General features: G+C 43.3%; 1 long non-coding RNA gene across 1 annotated transcript; it reads left to right on the top strand.

Annotated features, from left to right (window-relative positions):
• The first annotated feature begins 2,127 nt into the window (after positions 1-2,127).
• Positions 2,128-15,467, top strand: LOC117509078. The gene is made up of 3 exons (XR_004560226.1): positions 2,128-2,137; positions 8,375-8,381; positions 15,173-15,467. It is a non-coding gene; the product is annotated as an uncharacterized LOC117509078 (long non-coding RNA).
• Positions 15,468-20,387: the final 4,920 nt, after the last annotated feature.

Raw genomic sequence — 20,387 nt, 5'->3', positions numbered from 1 at the left:
TAGTTAATTCTTTAATACATTAAAAAGATCTAGGTATTTTTAATCGTTCTTTAATTCATGAAATAAAATGACATTAAAATATTAGACCCTGGGTGGGAGGGGAGGTATGGCTTGGAGGCGGTGCTTGGCCGGGGTTAGGGGAGGAGCTTGGGGGTGGGGCTAGGGGAGGAGCCAGGGGCGGAACTAGGGGAGGAGCTGGGGGCGGGGCTTAGGGGCGGGGCATACTGACGTCATCGACTCTGATTGGATGTGACGTCATAAGGGGCGGGGGCTCGGAGGCGGGATCAGGGGCGGGGCTTAGGGGCGGGGCATAATGACGTCATCGATTATGATTGGCTGTGACGTCATAAGGGGCGGGGCTTGGAGGCGGGACTAGGGGAGGGGCTTAGGGGCGGGACATAGTGACGTCATCGATTCTGATTGGCTATGACGTCACAGAGGGGGCGGGGCTTAGTGACGTGGCCGATTTTGATTGGCAGCTGTCACTTTTTTGACGAAAGGTGGGTCAGTTTTCTCTCTAACTTCAACTCAATGCCACGTTCACACTGGGCGCGACACGAGCGACTGTAGCCACAGGTTGCCATGTAATCCCTATGTAAGGACACGTTTTGGTGCCAAACCGCGCAGCGCGACACAATGGATACGAGTGAAGCAATGCGAGTGAAGCGATTTTGAGCGTTTTGCGTGTTTGTGGCACGATATTGCGTCACATCACCCTCCTCCCCAAGTTGAAAAATGGAGATGTCTGGAGTTTGACTGAAGATGTGAACATGTCCTGTATCTGGTAGCAGCCTGTGAGCAGGACTTATGACTCTTTTGTCCTTTATTTCACAATTATGACAGAGTTTTTGGAGCGAGCAGCAGCACCACAGCAGCGGGGAGCGGAGTTTCTTTTTATTTTTATTTTCCGTGCGCACACGAGCGAATCGTCCATGGAGATTATTTTACTTACTTTACTTTTTTTATTTTATTTTACTACTAACTACACAGATTTATAATAAAACAAATGGTGACTGGTTTCTAAACACAATTATGACAGAGTTTTTGGAGCGAGCAGCAGCCCTGCAGCAGCGGGGAGCGGAGTTTTTTCCTTTTCTTTTCTGTATGTGCGCGTGCGAGCGAATCGTCTGTGGAGAATATTTTATTAATTAACTACACAGATGTATAATAAAACAAATGGTGACTGGTTTCTAAATACAATTATGACAGTTTTTTGGGGGAAGGGCGAGCTGCAGCAAGCAGCGTAGTTTTTTTTTTTAAATTGTTTACATGTGCGCGCGTGAACGGGACAGTTGGTCCTCAAACTGGGTCCCGCAGAGGTGGAAGGACCACTGAAAGCAGCCGTCATCCAGACGCAGCTCTTGCAGCAAATAATGATACTGTCTGTATTGGGAGCTTTTCACAACAACTCGCTCTGTGTGATCAAGGTCCGTCATGATGACTTGACGCCGAGCGGAATGGAAGCTCCTCCTATTTGATGATGCATTGGATCGAATTTTCGCAGTGAAAGTCCACCCAAGCAGAGCGACACACTGGGCAAAGGAGGCGCGTCCGTCGCCACGCTACCCCCGCGAATTTGAAGCGTCTGATCGCGTCCGGTGTGAACGCGGTATAAGACGCACAGGTTCGTTGCAATTGAGACAGAGAAGTGATTCCCAAATACAAAAAAAAAATAATTTATTAACAATAAGATTTCTAGTTAAAGACAATTTGATAAAAAAAACTAATTTAAAACACTACTGATCATGACCACATGAGGGCGCCCTTGCATCACGCAGCTGGCAGAGTTTTCCAAATGCCCACACCGAGCATAAAGCCACAGCAGCAAACAGGGCACATCCAGCGGCCTCACAGGACGAAATCTTCCAACAGAGCACCAGAGCAAATCAGCAGGGCCTCCTTCCACAGCTCGGTCCAAAATCCTACATTTTAAACACATAAATATAAACAACAAATATCTGAAAGAAGAGCCACAGGTAATGCTAAGAAGTTCAGATGAATATTCACCCATCATCACAAACTGTACTCTTCCAGTCAGGTAGTTTCTGATCCAGTTCCCAGCTAATCCTTTGATCCCATAATTCTCTAATTTGCTTATTAAAATAGAGTGATTGATTGTGTCAAATGCTTTTTTAAAGTCAATAAGGATACCAACAGCAAGCTTATTTTGATCCAGTGCATTTGTTTTGCCTTCTACTGCGTCAACTATTGCCATAGAGGTGGTTCTATTTATCCTGCTCCTGTCCTGGTTCTATTTGGCCTAAAGCCATACTGGCTTTCATTTATTAATTGATGTTTGTTGATGAAGCTTTCATGTCTAGCAGAGAATAATTTTTCCATTATTTTTAGAACTGAGGCAGCAGTGAGATTGATCTGTAATTGGTGAAACTGTGTTTATTCCCACTTTTGCTATTTTCATTTTACTTGGGAAACAACTGGACTGGAATGATAAGTTGCAAACATGGGTGAAAGGAATTACAATATAATCAACAACACGCTTAACAAGTGACATGTCAATGCCATGACAATCAGTGGAATATTTACTTATACAATTGAGAACTATCCTTTTGATTTCTTGTTCATTGGTTGAGGAGAGAAACGCTGAGTGAATATTCTTAATCATTGTTGCATTAAATTGACTTTTGGGTTGGTCTGGAATCTCAGCAGATACCTCTGGACCAATATTCACAAAGAACTGGTTAAATTTGTTAACTATATTTTCTTGCAGCAGAAGTAAGCTGTCCTGTCCTGCCCCTCTCCTGTCCTGCCCCTGTCCTGCTCCTGTCCTGCCCCTGTCCTGCTCATGTCCTGCTCCTATCCTGCTCCTGTCCTGCCCCTGTCCTGCCCCTGTCCTGCTCCTGTCCTGCTCCTATCCTGCTCCTGTCCTGTCCTGCCCCTGTCCTGCTCCTGTCCTGCCCCTGTTCTGCCCCTGTCCTGTCATGCTCCTGTCCTGCCCCTGTCCTGTCCTGCTCCTGTCCTGCCCCTGTCCTGCCCCTGTCCTGTCCTGCTCCTGCCCCTGTCCTGTCCTGCCCCTGTTCTGCCCCTGTCCTGTCATGCTCCTGTCCTGCCCCTGTCCTGCTCCTGTCCTGCCCCTGTCCTGCTCCTGTCCTGCCCCTGTCCTGCTCCTATCCTGCTCCTGTCCTGTCCTGCCCCTGTCCTGCTCCTATCCTGCTCCTGTCCTGTCCTGCCCCTGTCCTGCTCCTATCCTGCTCCTGTCCTGTGTGTCTTCACAGCAGCCGCTGCATGCTGCTCCGTGTCCCCCTCCCTCCCTCTCTGTATGTCCTCAGTGCTGATATTAGCCAGTTTCCTGCGTGCACGTTAAGATAGTTTTGGAGCTCATCTCTCTTCTCAAAGAATTTGGTTAGCAGCTGTTTTCCCTCATTTAGTTTTCTTTTGTCTCTTCTTTTTTGAAATCCGGACTTTGATTTTTTTTTTTTTTTTTTTTTTTTTTAGTAAAGACATGTCTTATTTCAGCCTAAAAACCTCTCCTCATGCTGTCAGATCCTGTTTGGGATGTGTGTGTGTGTGTGTGTGTGTGTGTGTGTGTGTGTGTGTGTGTGTGTGTGTGTGTGTGTGTGTGTGTGTGTGTGTGTGTGTGTGTGTGAGCGTGTGTCGCCTGGACTAAATGTGCAGGGGTGGAAGGGCCCTCAAAGATCTTTCAATATTAATGTTAGAGCAGAATTATGTTTTGCAACATTTATACATTCATTCTAATTATATTCTTTTACAATATGAATTGTATGGACATTAATAAAATGCAACACAAAAATGTATTTAATGCCAGTTTTTTGTGTTCCCCCCCCGCCCCCCATGTTCTGGGCCCTGGGTACATTGTATACAAATGAGGGCTACAGCAACCTCCCTCGGGTGACAAAATGACTGTTGCCCAAAATCACCAGTCAACATTTGTTTTATTCTACCCCATTGATTCTCTAGTAGACTAAAAATTTACAGACTGGGCTTTTATAGGGCACCTTTATAATAAAAATTATTGGTTCAATAAAAAAACATACTTTTGTAGTTTTATTTCATTGGGCCAGAACACATTTATACCATAAACCTAACAAATATACTCTTATTTTAACTGTGAACATTGATTAAAGTCTATTTCTTATTTTGGAACTGATATGGAGCTAGAACATTTAGCTCCATACGTGGATTAAAGTCTTGAAAACACATTAGTCCTTAACAACAATATTGACCACACAATCTTTAATATTGATGATCTTGGAGGAGAGCACCTGTCCCACCTGTGTCACTGGTGACATAGGTTTATAGCTGGACGGCACAGCTTGTACTGGGTCTTGTAGTCCAGGTGAGTGCGTAACAGTGCTGGACGATGCTAGTGTGCTCAGAGCATCACTCATCTGTTTTCTTTTTTCACTTTCAACTTGGCGATAATGCTTCAGGCTTGATTCCTGTTTGTGACCAGTGACACCGATTATATGTCTTGATTCAAGTCCTTGCCGATCCAGTGTTGTTATAGTGGTAGCCCGGAGACAGTGATTGGTGTAGGTCATGTGCAAACCGGCCTCTTTTGACAGCAATTTCATTTTTTCACCAAGAGTGTTTTTCCCCAACGGTGCATTCTCATACCAGACAGCATCAGTTGCCGTAGATGCCCTCTTTGGGCGCTGCCAAAAATCAGGACACTCTGGATTGAGACGTTTCATACGAGGTCTGTCCATAAAGTATCGTACCTTTTTATTTTGTTTTTAAACTATATGGATTTGATTCATATGTTTTTACGTCAGACAAGCGTGAAACCTCGTGCGCATGCGTGAGTTTTTCCACAAGTTTGGACATGTCTATCTTGGCTTTCAATGCTTACCAGTCCAGTAAGTATCAGTGAAATTGTGGAGAGCTGGACATGTCCAAACTTGTCCTCTGACACGCCGAAACGGAGGTGTTCCTTTGTCTCGCTTCCAAAGCGAATCAGTCTTTACGCGCGAAGCCTCCGTGCGGCTTTCCATGACAAAATCTCTTGTTAAAAGTGAAATCTGCTGGAAAATGGCTGATGTCCAGCTCTTGTGATAACCAGAGAAAGTGCACACGACGGTCTCGTATCCACAGAGCCATCCGTTTAGAAATGGTCTGGTGGCTTGTGCTGCGTCGTCGCAGCTCAGAGCGCGACGTGCTGAGCGTCCTTAAAGGGGTCCTTAAAGCTGTAGTAACAGACCTTATTCTCTGTGAAGCCCGTAAAATTTTCACCGAAAGCCAGATAAATTTTTCGAATAGTTTCCAGGTGCCAGTCTCTAACAGCTTCTGAAAAAATTCTGATGGAAAAAACCCCCAAATCATTCCGCCATTTCCAGAAAATGAAAATCCGACGACGGGGCGGGACCACTCCTCCCACAAGGAGTGCTCACAGGCGAATTACGTCACCGACAGGCGTGGAAGAACTCACGCATGCGCACGAGGGTTCAAGCTTGTCTGACGTAAAAACATATGGATCAAATCCATATAGTTTAAAAAAAATAAAATAAAAAGGTACGATACTTTATGGACAGACCTCGTATACTTCTCCACTGAGCTGACTGGACACAGGGGCGTGCTGGTCGCATACATCCTCCCACCAGTACTTTCTCCATCATCTTGCAGAGATCCAGTGTGGTTTTTAGTCTTTTTGTCTTTCATCTGAACATACTTTTCTCCATTTTCATCTGCTGTAATCGTGAAGTCATCCTTCTGCATTTCTCATAAATTTTCTCTTCCTCTGTTACCAAAGAAGATCATGATGTCAGTAAACACTCAGTTTTGCAGAGTTGCAGGTGTATCGGGTGACAGACATGCTGATTTATACAGTTTATGCATCTCATCTTTTGGAATCGCTGCTTTGTGTTTCACGACTGCTTTACCCTCATTTTTCAGTTTTACAACAACAGCTTTAAAAATGTCACTGGCTTCTTTAAAATGACTGTCATGCATAATGTCCACATCATAGGCGACTTGCATATGTTTTTGCAGACCGTAACGCAACGACACGAGAAATTTCTTCGAATACAGTTGTCCATTCAGCTGAAAACACAGAAAATTTACTATTTAATGTATGTACTTTAATTTTCATAGTTGTTTATGCCTATAGAATAACTGTCACCTGTGTTCACCACATTAATAATCCTACCTGGCGAACTTCTGCATAGAATCGTTTCAATGTTTCAGCAAGGAGACTGGTGAGGTCATCAGCAGCTGCTAAATTAATATTTCTGGCACTGCAGTAGTCATCGAAGGCCTTCTTTGCTCCTTTCACAATTTTCTTAGTGTTTTTTGAATCCTTTTCTTCTAGCAGATTGTTTAAATCATCGTCTGTCATCAGTTGAAACCTTGGATTACCTGAATGATCCATATCGATGTGTGTTTACAAACAACTCACTCGCAGAAAGAAGCAGCGTCAAACTGGTTGCAACCGGTCGTGCTTGTTCTACTTTGACATGCGCTAGGATAATGCTGCATCCTGATTGGTTGATATGCATGGCTACAGTGCAGGAAATTTAAGAACTGTTGCCCTCCTGACAGGGCAACAGTCACTCTGTATCATGTCATGTGATATCTTCTCAGCCAATGAGAAGACATTATCACAGGTAGGGGTAGAATAATACCCATTACCCCCCCAGTCTGACGCACCTGGTCACCACTGATGTTATCAAAATGATTGGGATATTCTGATTTTATCAGGTCTGGAAGATAGTTCAGGCTGGACACAAATGCAGGACTCTAACAACTGGCTCTGTATGTAAAAACAGTTTACTGAAACAGTAAACGGGGTCCGGTACACAGAAAGGCAGTCCAACAGGAATAACAAAACCAGGAACATCAGGCAAAGGCAAATGGTCGAGGAAACAAGCAGGTGGTCAAAAAACACATGAAGCAGGCCGAACAAGAAAACAAGATACAGAGCTGGAGAGAAGGCACTAGACGCATCAATCTGGCAAAATGAGGAGCTTAAATACACCCAGGTGATGAGGTGCAGATTGAGAGCAGGTGTGCATGGAATACACCAGAATGGGGGTGTGGCCAGAGAGAGGGAAACACCCACCACCAAGAGCCAGCAGAGACAGACAAGAGAAAAAGTGACAGACAGACCCAAAGAGGAAAAACTCCAACAAGAGAACAAACAAAACAGAAAACAACTGAAAAAAACACAAAGCCAAGAAATAAAAGCAGACAAAACTCAATTCCTGACAGATTTTGTTGATCCCTCAAAAAAGTTTCTGTAGAGGCTTGCCTCTACTGGTGGTTGGCTCTCACTGCGGTATTGTATCACTTCCTGTTCCGGAGCACAGCGGTGTTTTTCTGTATCTGTTAGCTGTTTAATCTGCGCAGTTAGATTGATCTAGTTATCTAGATTACGATTTGTTTCCCAGTGTAATCTTTACGTGCCTTAACTAAAGCACTCCTTCTGCTGAATCACCTCTAAATTATTCACTTTGCGTGTTTTTAGGAATCCGCTAGGTTAGCGTAGCTACTAGCTCTTAGCCGATTTAGCATGGCGGCTTCTCCTGTCTCTCCCACACTTTTCTGCTCTGGGTGTGAAATGTTTAGTTATTCCTCGGCCTCCTTTAGCAGTAATGGTACTTGTAATAAGTGTAGCTTATTCGTAGCTTTGGAGGCCAGGCTGGGCGAATTGGAGACTCGGCTCCGCACCGTGGAAAATTCTACAGCTAGCCAGGCCCCTGTAGTCGGTGCGGACCAAGGTAGCTTAGCCGCCGTTAGTTCCCCCCTGGCAGATCCCAAGCAGGCTGACTGGGTGACTGTGAGGAGGAAGCGTAGTTCTAAACAGAAGCCCCGTGTACACCGCCAACCCGTTCACATTTCTAACCGTTTTTCCCCACTCGACGACACACCTGCCGAGGATCAAACTCTGGTTATTGGCGACTCTATTTTGAGAAATGTGAAGTTAGCGACACCAGCAACCATAGTCAATTGTCTTCCGGGGGCCAGAGCAGGCGACATTGAAGGAAATTTGAAACTGCTGGCTAAGGCTAAGCGTAAATTTGGTAAGATTGTAATTCACGTCGGCAGTAATGACACCCGGTTACGCCAATCAGAGGTCACTAAAATTAACATTAAATCGGTGTGTAACTTTGCAAAAACAATGTCGGACTCTGTAGTTTTCTCTGGGCCCCTCCCCAATCGGACCGGGAGTGACATGTTTAGCCGCATGTTCTCCTTGAATTGCTGGCTGTCTGAGTGGTGTCCAAAAAATGAGGTGGGCTTCATAGATAATTGGCAAAGCTTCTGGGGAAAACCTGGTCTTGTTAGGAGAGACGGCATCCATCCCACTTTGGATGGAGCAGCTCTCATTTCTAGAAATCTGGCCAATTTTCTTAAATCCTCCAAACCGTGACTATCCAGGGTTGGGACCAGGAAGCAGAGTTGTAGTCTTACACACCTCTCTGCAGCTTCTCTCCCCCTGCCATCCCCTCATTACCCCATCCCCGTAGAGACGGTGCCTGCTCCCAGACCACCAATAACCAGCAAAAATCTATTTAAGCATAAAAATTCAAAAAGAAAAAATAATATAGCACCTTCAACTGCACCACAGACTAAAACAGTTAAATGTGGTCTATTAAACATTAGGTCTCTCTCTTCTAAGTCCCTGTTAGTAAATGATATAATAATTGATCAACATATTGATTTATTCTGCCTAACAGAAACCTGGTTACAGCAGGATGAATATGTTAGTTTAAATGAGTCAACACCCCCGAGTCACACTAACTGTCAGAATGCTCGTAGCACGGGCCGAGGAGGAGGATTAGCAGCAATCTTCCATTCCAGCTTATTAATTAATCAAAAACCCAGACAGAGCTTTAATTCATTTGAAAGCTTGTCTCTTAGTCTTGTCCATCCAAATTGGAAGTCCCAAAAACCAGTTTTATTTGTTATTATCTATCGTCCACCTGGTCGTTACTGTGAGTTTCTCTGTGAATTTTCAGACCTTTTGTCTGACTTAGTGCTTAGCTCAGATAAGATAATTATAGTGGGCGATTTTAACATCCACACAGATGCTGAGAATGACAGCCTCAACACTGCATTTAATCTATTATTAGACTCTATTGGCTTTGCTCAAAAAGTAAATGAGTCCACCCACCACTTTAATCATATCTTAGATCTTGTTCTGACTTATGGTATGGAAATAGAAGACTTAACAGTATTCCCTGAAAACTCCCTCCTGTCTGATCATTTCTTAATAACATTTACATTTACTCTGATGGACTACCCAGCAGTGGGGAATAAGTTTCATTACACTAGAAGTCTTTCAGAAAGCGCTGTAACTAGGTTTAAGGATATGATTCCTTCTTTATGTTCTCTAATGCCATATACCAACGCAGTGCAGAGTAGCTACCTAAACTCTGTAAGGGAGATAGAGTATCTCGTCAATAGTTTTACATCCTCATTGAAGACAACTTTGGATGCTGTAGCTCCTCTGAAAAAGAGAGCTTTAAATCAGAAGTGCCTGACTCCGTGGTATAACTCACAAACTCGCAGCTTAAAGCAGATAACCCGTAAGTTGGAGAGGAAATGGCGTCTCACTAATTTAGAAGATCTTCACTTAGCCTGGAAAAAGAGTCTGTTGCTCTATAAAAAAGCCCTCCGTAAAGCTAGGACATCTTTCTACTCATCACTAATTGAAGAAAATAAGAACAACCCCAGGTTTCTTTTCAGCACTGTAGCCAGGCTGACAAAGAGTCAGAGCTCTATTGAGCTGAGTATTCCATTAACTTTAACTAGTAATGACTTCATGACTTTCTTTGCTAACAAAATTTTAACTATTAGAGAAAAAATTACTCATAACCATCCCAAAGACGTATCGTTATCTTTGGCTGCTTTCAGTGATGCCGGTATTTGGTTAGACTCTTTCTCTCCGATTGTTCTGTCTGAGTTATTTTCATTAGTTACTTCATCCAAACCATCAACATGTTTATTAGACCCCATTCCTACCAGGCTGCTCAAGGAAGCCCTACCATTATTTAATGCTTCGATCTTAAATATGATCAATCTATCTTTGTTAGTTGGCTATGTACCACAGGCTTTTAAGGTGGCAGTAATTAAACCATTACTTAAAAAGCCATCACTTGACCCAGCTATCTTAGCTAATTATAGGCCAATCTCCAACCTTCCTTTTCTCTCAAAAATTCTTGAAAGGGTAGTTGTAAAACAGCTAACTGATCATCTGCAGAGGAATGGTCTATTTGAAGAGTTTCAGTCAGGTTTTAGAATTCATCATAGTACAGAAACAGCATTAGTGAAGGTTACAAATGATCTTCTTATGGCCTCAGACAGTGGACTCATCTCTGTGCTTGTTCTGTTGGACCTCAGTGCTGCTTTTGATACTGTTGACCATAAAATTTTATTACAGAGATTAGAGCATGCCATAGGTATTAAAGGCACTGCGCTGCGGTGGTTTGAATCATATTTGTCTAATAGATTACAATTTGTTCATGTAAATGGGGAATCTTCTTCACAGACTAAAGTTAATTATGGAGTTCCACAAGGTTCTGTGCTAGGACCAATTTTATTCACTTTATACATGCTTCCCTTAGGCAGTATTATTAGACGGTATTGCTTAAATTTTCATTGTTACGCAGATGATACCCAGCTTTATCTATCCATGAAGCCAGAGGACACACACCAATTAGCTAAACTGCAGGATTGTCTTACAGACATAAAGACATGGATGACCTCTAATTTCCTGCTTTTAAACTCAGATAAAACTGAAGTTATTGTACTTGGCCCCACAAATCTTAGAAACATGGTGTCTAACCAGATCCTTACTCTGGATGGCATTACCCTGACCTCTAGTAATACTGTGAGAAATCTTGGAGTCATTTTTGATCAGGATATGTCATTCAAAGCGCATATTAAACAAATATGTAGGACTGCTTTTTTGCATTTACGCAATATCTCTAAAATCAGAAAGGTCTTGTCTCAGAGTGATGCTGAAAAACTAATTCATGCATTTATTTCCTCTAGGCTGGACTATTGTAATTCATTATTATCAGGTTGTCCTAAAAGTTCCCTAAAAAGCCTTCAGTTAATTCAAAATGCTGCAGCTAGAGTACTGATGGGGACTAGAAGGAGAGAGCATATCTCACCCATATTGGCCTCTCTTCATTGGCTTCCTGTTAATTCTAGAATAGAATTTAAAATTCTTCTTCTTACTTATAAGGTTTTGAATAATCAGGTCCCATCTTATCTTAGGGACCTCGTAGTACCATATCACCCCAATAGAGCGCTTCGCTCTCAGACTGCAGGCTTACTTGTAGTTCCTAGGGTTTGTAAGAGTAGAATGGGAGGCAGAGCCTTCAGCTTTCAGGCTCCTCTCCTGTGGAACCAGCTCCCAATTCAGATCAGGGAGACAGACACCCTCTCTACTTTTAAGATTAGACTTAAAACTTTCCTTTTTTGCTAAAGCTTATAGTTAGGGCTGGATCAGGTGACCCTGGATCATCCCTTAGTTATGCCGCTATAGATGTAGACTGCTGGGGGGTTCCCATGATGCACTGTTTCTTTCTCTTTTTGCTCTGTATGCACCACTCTGCATTTAATCATTGGTGATCGATCTCTGCTCCCCTCCACAGCATGTCTTTTTCCTGGTTCTCTCCCTCAGCCCCAACCAGTCCCAGCAGAAGACTGCCCCTCCCTGAGCCTGGTTCTGCTGGAGGTTTCTTCCTGTTAAAAGGGAGTTTTTCCTTCCCACTGTAGCCAAGTGCTTGCTCACAGGGGGTCGTTTTGACCGTTGGGGTTTTACATAATTATTGTATGGCCTTGCCTTACAATATAAAGCGCCTTGGGGCAACTGTTTGTTGTGATTTGGCGCTATATAAAAAAAATTGATTGATTGATTGATTGATCCCTGTTTAATAATATCATTCAGTATGTCCCATGTTTTCTTTGTGTTTGATTTATTATCAAATAGTTTTTGTTTAAAATACAGCTGTTTAACAGTTCTAATTATATCTGTTAATTTATTTTTGTAAATTTTATATCTTTGTTCTGCATCTTTAGTTCTAAGCTTAATAAACATTTTGTACAGATTTTGCTTTTTTTTTTTTTTTTTTTTTTTACATGCATTCAATATGCCTTTTGTAAGCCAAGGACTATTTGTAGATTTTTTTTTCACAATTTTTTTTTTTACAATATTCTTTAACTGGACAATAATTATTATACAAGGAGACAAACGTATGCAGGAAATTGTCATATGCTGTATCAACATCTGTTTCAGAAATGACTGAGCTCCAATCCTGTTCTTTCAAACTGTTGATAAAAGCATTAATGGTTCGTTTGTAAGTAATCTTCCTTTCCTCATAGCTTTTCTTTAATTCACAGTCACACAGAGTAAACACGGGCAAGTGATCTGTGATGTCACATATTATTAAACCACTTGTTGCTGGAACACCCATATTATTGGTAAAGATATCTATTAATGTAGCACTGTGTGAGGTTATTATCCTGCTTGGTTTGGTTATTGTAGGGAAAAGAGACAAACTGTACATTGTATCAGAAAAATCATCTATTGCTTTCACTTTGGTAGGATTCAGCAAGTCAATATTGAAATCATCACAAATGAATAACAGTTTTTGGCTGAAAGAAGAAAACCTTTCTTCCATAATTGCAGTGAAAGTTTCAATATTTGAACCAGGTGATCGATACACACAACGTACAGTCATATTTTTCCTTTTCCCATTACAGATTTGTGGATAAAAAGTGCTACCCCACCTCCTGATTTGCTTACTCTATTCATACATTTTAGCTCATAATCATCAAGACAAAATTGCATATCTCTATCGTTGTTAATCCAGGTTTCTGTAATTGCAATAACACTAAAAGGAAAATTAAATTTGAGAAAAAACTCTTTGATAAAGCTGAAATTGCTGCACATACTTCTACTATTAAAGTGTATTATGGACATTTTCCCCTCAGAATTTACATTATTGTTAAATTGATCTTGTGTGAAATAGTTACAGTCACCAACCAAGATAGAAAGACAATTATTATCAGGGTCTATCTCAGGCTGATCAAGTATGCTGCACTCCATGTAATTAAATGTTTCCAGTTCCATTTGTTTGTGTTGGAGAATTGTCTGTAATATACTCAAATCCTTGCTGTTTGGTGATGAAGGCACATTTAAAGTTGTCAGGACAATGTTAGTTTTGTATTACCTTATCAGCACCATTTTTCAGATGTATTTGTCTAAATCCTCCATCTTCCTCACCACCAACACTCCGGCTTCCTCAGGGCTCCCGTTCAGTTTTATGAAGATCTTACAGTGGGAAACCCACGTGTGTTGTATTTTTTTTTAAGTTTTTTTAGTTGTCTAGCCTTTCTAGCAATATCAGCATTCCTTTTTGTTAAATGTTCATTGATGAAGACATCAGTTCCTTTCAGTTTGCGACTTTGTTTTTCCCATTGGCAAACTTCAGAATGACAGCTGCCGGGCTCTCATTGTTCCTGGAGGGCAGCGGGTGACAGGCTTCGATGTGCGCCAGGTCCATCTCTATCCCATTCTCCTGGAGGAACGATGCCACCTGTTGCTCCACTGACCGTGACTCCTCCTCGCTGGGCAGACCGCTGATAGCGTCGGCAGCCACTGCTCCTGCATATGAGCGTGGCTTGATTTTAATCCCAGTGATGATCAGGTCATTCATGCGAGTATATTGCGCTAACTCGTCCATGCGCCGCTGCAAATCCTCAATGTGCCGATCCTTCTCAGCACTTTGAATACATAGCAAGTTCACCTGTTCCAATAGAGACAGAAGCTTGGTTTGCTGTTCTCTGACGGCAGTCATTTACCCGGTCAAAAAGTCGAGGGAAGCTTTTATGTCCTCAAACTCCTCCGGTGAGGAGCTCGGAGTCGAGCCACTGCTTCTCCACGTCGAAAGGAGCCAGCTGAGGTGGCTCGGGCATCTTTTCTGGATGCCCCCTGGACGCCTTGCTGGAGAGGTGTTCCGGGCACGTCCCATTGGGAGGAGGCCCCGGGGAAGACCCAGGACATGCTGGAGGGACTACATCTCTCGGCTGGCTTGGGAATGCCTCTGGGTTCCCCCGGAGGAGCTGGGGGGAGGTGTGTGTGGATCGGGAGGTCTGGGCGGCTTTGCTTGAGCTGCTGCCCCCGCGACCCAACTCCGGATAAAGCGGAAGAAAATGGATAGATGGATGGATGGATGCTAGCAGCTAGGCTGCTAAATTGGCGCTGTGTAGCAAGCAACCAGTCTGTGAAATTATTCTAAAAACCAGACTTTACCGGGCTCAGCGTCCACTCAAGTGATGTGAAGGTGGGCATCAGTTGGCAGTGCACACTGATGAGCATAGTTGAAATATCTGATGGTAGGGTGCAGTTTTCATTTAACAGGTTAGTCCCATTGAGATCAAAATCTCTTTTTAAGGGAGACCTGAACATGTATAAAGTTTCCAATTCACCTCACTTGCATGTCTTTAAATGTGGGAGGAAATCGAAGCACTCAGAGGAAACCCACACAAACATGGGGCGAACATGTAAACTCCACACAGAAAGGCCACAGGTGGGAATTGAAGCAATGACCTTCTTGCTCTAAGGCAACATGCGCTAACCACAAAGCTACTGTGCTTATTAATCTATAAGATACAGACAGATATCAGGGGTGGTGGCCAAGTGTTTAGTGCACTTGGTTTCAGTAACAAAGGTTCCTGGTTCGAACCCCACCCCTGCCACATTTCACTGTGTAATGTGACGTTGCAGCAGGAAGGACATCTGGTGTACAGCGTGTGCCAAATCAACCTGCAGACCGTCCTTGCATCTGCTGTGGTGACCCTGAGTGAAATCAAGGGAGCAGCTAAAGGGACTTAATATATGTGTAAATTTTACCAAAAAAAAAAAAAAAAAAAAGGTTTAATATCAGCAATTCAACATGAAAAAGACCTGTATGGCTTTGCCTTACAATATAAGACGCCTTGGGGCAACTGTTTGTTGTGATTTGGCGCTATATAAATAACATTGATTTGATTTATATATATGACTGATTCACATAAGAAAAAATAAATATGTAAATAAAATAAAAATATTACAAAACAAATAAAAATACAAAACAACATTTAACGTTAAAAGTCAGCCTTCAAATCTGGCATAAACTTTGTATTTCCTGTTGTCCATCATTTGTGTGCAAAAGTATTCATAGTCCTGTCTTTTTGTGAGCGTGAACATGTCAGCTGGAGAACCATCTTCAAAATCACCTTCCCAGCTGTGAAGGTCCTCCAGCATATTTGCTTGGTCCTCTTTGGCCATGGTAAGGACAGCAGGCATTTTCACTTCACCTTCAACGTTTGTCTTGTGACACCAGTCAGCAGCAGCCATGCTGTCTCTCAAAATAATGTTGCCCTGCAGTAAACAAGACAACAAGGATAAAGTGTTGTGTTGTACATTGGTGATTGATCCAACTGATTAGATAGAACATTAATAATCACTTGGGAAGACTCCCTCAGGGAAATTGAAGTGACTGAAGTGACTGAAAACTTGAATCGTTAATAGTAGGTCATTAACTAACTTCGCCTGTGAGCAGGCTTTGTGTGAGCACTGGTCCTCCCCTCTCGTTGGATTTTCATTGCGAGGTGGAACGATTTGGAGCTTTGCTGCATCAAATTTTTCCAGAAACTGTGAGAGACAGCCAGGTGGAAACCATTCGGAAGATTCAGATGGCTTTCGGTGACGATCCTATGGGCATCACACAGATTAAGGAGTGTTACAACCGGTTTAAAGACGGCGCACAATGGCGGAGGGTGTGCCGCGCTTCAAGCGGCCATCGACAGGCTGAAACGACCAGATAATTTCCAAAGTGAACGCTGTGTTGATCCGGGACGTCGTCTGACTACCAGAGAAATTGCAGAAGAGGTGGACATCAGCACTTTTTCGGCACATTCCACTGTTACAGGAGATTTTGTAATGAAAGACGTGCGGAAGTTGGAAGTCTCACAGGACATGTTGTGACATGTCCAGCTCTTACACAATTCCTCGGATACTCACTCGACTGAAAAGCCACCGAAAGCCGTTTGAATCTTCCGAATGGTTTCACCTGGCTGTCTCTCACAGTTTCTGGAAAAATTTGATTCAGCACTGCTCCAATCGTTCAGACATTTTCCTCGAAATGAAAATCCAACGAGGGGGTAGGACCAGTGCTCACTCAAAGCCTACTCACAGGTGAATGACGCAACCGACAGGCGTGAAAAAAACTCACGCATGCACACGAAGGTTCAAGGTTGGCTCATGCAAGCACACGTGATTCAAATCCATAAGGTTTTTGAAAAAAATAAAAAGGTCTGATACTTTTTGGACAGACCTCGTATGTGCTGTTCAACACTTGAAAGAGAAATTTATAATTACAGATAGAACAGTGGGATTCAGTGAGAGCCTTTCAAAATAGATGACAGTATATAACCCATTTTACTTAAAGAGCAAATGAAAATACTTGAAACAAACCACAGATTTATCAAGTCTTCAAGTAGACTACCATTGTTCACATGATGCAATATTTCCTCATGATAAAGCAAGATTGCATATTTTATGTGAAAGGCTAAATGGCATACATGAGCTTGTTAACAATTCATAATGAAGGTATAGAATGAACAACATTAAAACAAGATCACATTTGAAAACGTGCTTTTTGAAGTTCTTATTACAGTGGTACAGTGTTGCTATAATGTGTATAAGGTATAAAAAAAAAAGACCATTTTGAATATAGAGTTTAACCCATCAATTACAAAATCTTTACTGATATTTTATTCTACAGATCTGTCTGGATTATATTACAAAGTCTGAGTCCAAAAATAATGAAGGTGGGTTCTCAGTGTTTCTGTGTAGGCTCTCAGTTGTCCAGGTGGTTTCCATAGTGGAGAAGCGTGAATCTTCGACTGCACTGGGTTGCTTGACGTGAGGACGTTTCACTTCAAATCACAGAAGCTTCATCAGCTAAAATTCTTGCTCTGGTAGCCTGACTTCTGTCTTGACCCTTGTAGAGAAGATCTGAAGTGAAACATCCTCGCGTCAAGCAACCCAGTCCGGTTGAAGATTCAAGCTCCTCTACTAGGATTCTCAGTGGGTCTGATGAGTTGTTATTGTAAGTAGTAAGTCTCAGGATCTGAGGTCTATAGGATAAACATATGTTAACAAGAGCAGTATGAGATTTCTGACATCCACCAAAACGGACCCGGCTCACCTCCAAAATTCAGTGGAGTCTTCCAGGCCCTAATATCCATCTGTGGTGCAAATTTCATCAAAATCTGTACAGTAGTTTTGACGAAATCCTGCTAAAAGACAGATGAATAAATAAATGCTGATGATTTTTATTACATCCCTGCAGACGTAATTAAATAATTCTATTCATAATCAAATAAAATGTACTAGGACGTTGACCCCTGGGGAACCACAGGATCTAGATGTGGTGTTATGATTTGGGCGTGAGTGGAAGACAAACCCAGAAGCAGAGAGCAGAAAGTGAGTGGTAACAAAGGATTTATTGAACAGAATAAATGTGAATGGCTGCCTAGCCGAGTGGAGACCGGCCCGCTGAGCGGTGGAACCAGGGAGTCTGCAGTCCAGGATGGTTTCAGTCCCAGCAGATGGATCCAGAGCCAGGTGGCCGCCACGAGCTGTTGACGAGGCTGGAGAGAGAGACATGGATGGTGAGTGCTGAGCCAGTCACTTCCAGAAGTGGTTCACACGGTCAATCAGTGACAACTTATTTCACTTTCTCCAGGAATTTGTTCTGGTCACTTGAGGTCTGCTAGTGATGCCGTCTGCTGCCGCTCCATCCTTCACACCTGACAAACTCTCATATTCAGTGACAAGACGGCTTACTCATGGCCCAGCCACCAGTGATGGCGAGACAAAGCTTCATGAAACCTTCCAACCAACTGGTTCATTAAAAGGTTCATTTCTTGAGGGTTCATGCCCCCCCCCCCAGGTGTGTTTTGTCATTTAACTGTGTGTAATATTCTCAGAGCTGTCTTACCACAGTTTGAACATGGGAATAATGACGGCCAGGAACAAGAAAAACTGTAAATATATTTTTAATTAACTATGCATTTTTCTCTTGTGAGCCTAATGCCGCGTTCACACCGGGCGCGACGCGAGTGACAGCAGCAACAGACTGCCATGTAATCCCTATGGAAGGACGCGTTGTGGTGCCAAGCCACGCAACGCAACGCAATGGACGCCCCAATGACCAATCAGGGACTGGATATGTAGTGACGTGGAGATGTCTGGAGTTTGACTGAGTTGGATGTGAACATGTCCTGTCTCTGGTAGCAGCCTGTGAGCAGGACTTATGTCTCTTTTGTCCTTTATTTCACAATTATGACAGAGTTTTTGTTGTGTGGGCCGCCAGAAGAGGAGGTACTGCTGGCCCACCACCAGAGGGCGCCCTGTCTGGAGTGCGGGCTCCAGGCACCAGAGGGCGCAGCCGCCTCACAGGAGCAGCCAGGGTGACAGCTGTCACACATCACCTGCAACAGCTGTTACCAATCATCTGATCGGCAGGGGTACATCAGCAGGACGACGTCTCCACCTCTTTGACGAGATATCGTTCTACCTGGAAGGTAACATTCTCAGCTAACTGTGTGACAGTAACCTTTTGTGACTTTTGTGCGTTGTATAACAGACTCCTTTTCCAACGAGAGGTGGAGGTAGTTTTCCTGCCGTGCGGATTGCTGGGTGCAAACGCGCCCACATTTAATTGTTTCTTTGTTCCTCGCCAGCAGTACCAGGTCCGACACGCGGAGGCAGTGGCCACCTGGGAATTCGGGACTTGGCGGCTCCAGTATTCCCGGGGTCTGGTGGCGGAGGAAATCGTGTGGTTCCGGTTCTGCTTTGGACAGACGTCTCCTATCTTCGAGCCTGCCCACACGACACCTTTTGTGATTTGGCTTTTTGTCCATTGTTGTAATCTGTTGTATTTGTTGTGCCCATTCACAACAGTAAAGTGTTGTTATTTGACTTCCTCCATTGTCCGTTCATTTGTGCCCCCTGTTGTGGGTCCGTGTACCTACACTTTCCCAACAGTTTTTGGGGGAAGAGTGAACAGCAGAACCACAGCAGGGGCAGCGGAGTTTCTTTTTTTTTTGTTTTCGCGTGCGCGCGAATCGTCCGTGAAGATTATTTTATTTCTTAACTACACAGAAGTATAACAAAACAAATGGTGACTGGTTTACAAACACAATTATGACAGAGTTTGGGGGAAGAGCGAGGAGCAGAACCACAGCAGGGGCAGCAGAGTTTTTTTTTTTTTTAATTGTTTACATGTGCGCGCGTGAACGGGACAGGAGGTCCTCAGACTGGGTCCTGCAGAGGCGGAAGGACCGCTGAAAGGGGCCGTCATCCAGACGCAGCTCCTGCAGCAAATAATGATACTCCCCGTGAGGATGTTGTGAACCCAGGGACGGCACCGCTGGCGACGTTTGTCAGCTTTTCACAACAATTAAGAGCACAGCAACTCGCTCCGTGTGATCAATCCGTCATGTTAACTTGACTGACAACGGAGCTGGCGAGCAGAATGGAAGCTCCTCCTATTTGATGACACACTGAGGCGAATTTTCACAGCAAAAGCAGAGCAACACACTGGGCGATGGTGGCGCCGGATGCAAATTTGTGGCGTCTGGTCACTCCCGGTGTGAACGCAGCATAAGACATTAAAAACTTAGTTTTATTGTCAAGAGCATATCACAGTCTAACTGTACATGGATTTCTGATGTGTGCTTCTTTTTATTGCCCCCCTGTGTTTTTTATTGTTCTATTCATGAAGCACTTTAAGATCTTTTTTAAATGTGAAGTGCAATATAAATAAAATGAATTATTATTATCAAGATAACTGTTTTAAACTATACTCAACAAAAATATAAATGCAACACTTTTGGTTTTGCTCCCATTTTGTATGAGATGAACTCAAAGATCTAAAACTTTTTCCACATACACAATATCACCATTTCCCTCAAATATTGTTCACAAACCAGTCTAAATCTGTGATAGTGAGCACTTCTCCTTTGCTGAGATAATCCATCCCACCTCACAGGTGTGCCATATCAAGATGCTGATTAGACACCATGATTAGTGCACAGGTGTGCCTTAGACTGCCCACAATAAAAGGCCACTCTGAAAGGTGCAGTTTTATCACACAGCACAATGCCACAGATGTCACAAGATTTGAGGGAGCGTGCAATTGGCATGCTGACAGCAGGAATGTCAACCAGAGCTGTTGCTCGTGTATTGAATGTTCATTTCTCTACCATAAGCCGTCTCCAAAGGCGTTTCAGAGAATTTGGCAGTACATCCAACCAGCCTCACAACCGCAGACCACGTGTAACCACACCAGCCCAGGACCTCCACATCCAGCATGTTCACCTCCAAGATCGTCTGAGACCAG

The sequence above is a fragment of the Thalassophryne amazonica genome, chromosome 4 (genome assembly GCF_902500255.1).
Source record: "Thalassophryne amazonica chromosome 4, fThaAma1.1, whole genome shotgun sequence".
Lineage (NCBI taxonomy): Eukaryota > Metazoa > Chordata > Actinopteri > Batrachoidiformes > Batrachoididae > Thalassophryne > Thalassophryne amazonica.
This window is presented reverse-complemented; position numbering and strand designations above follow the sequence as displayed.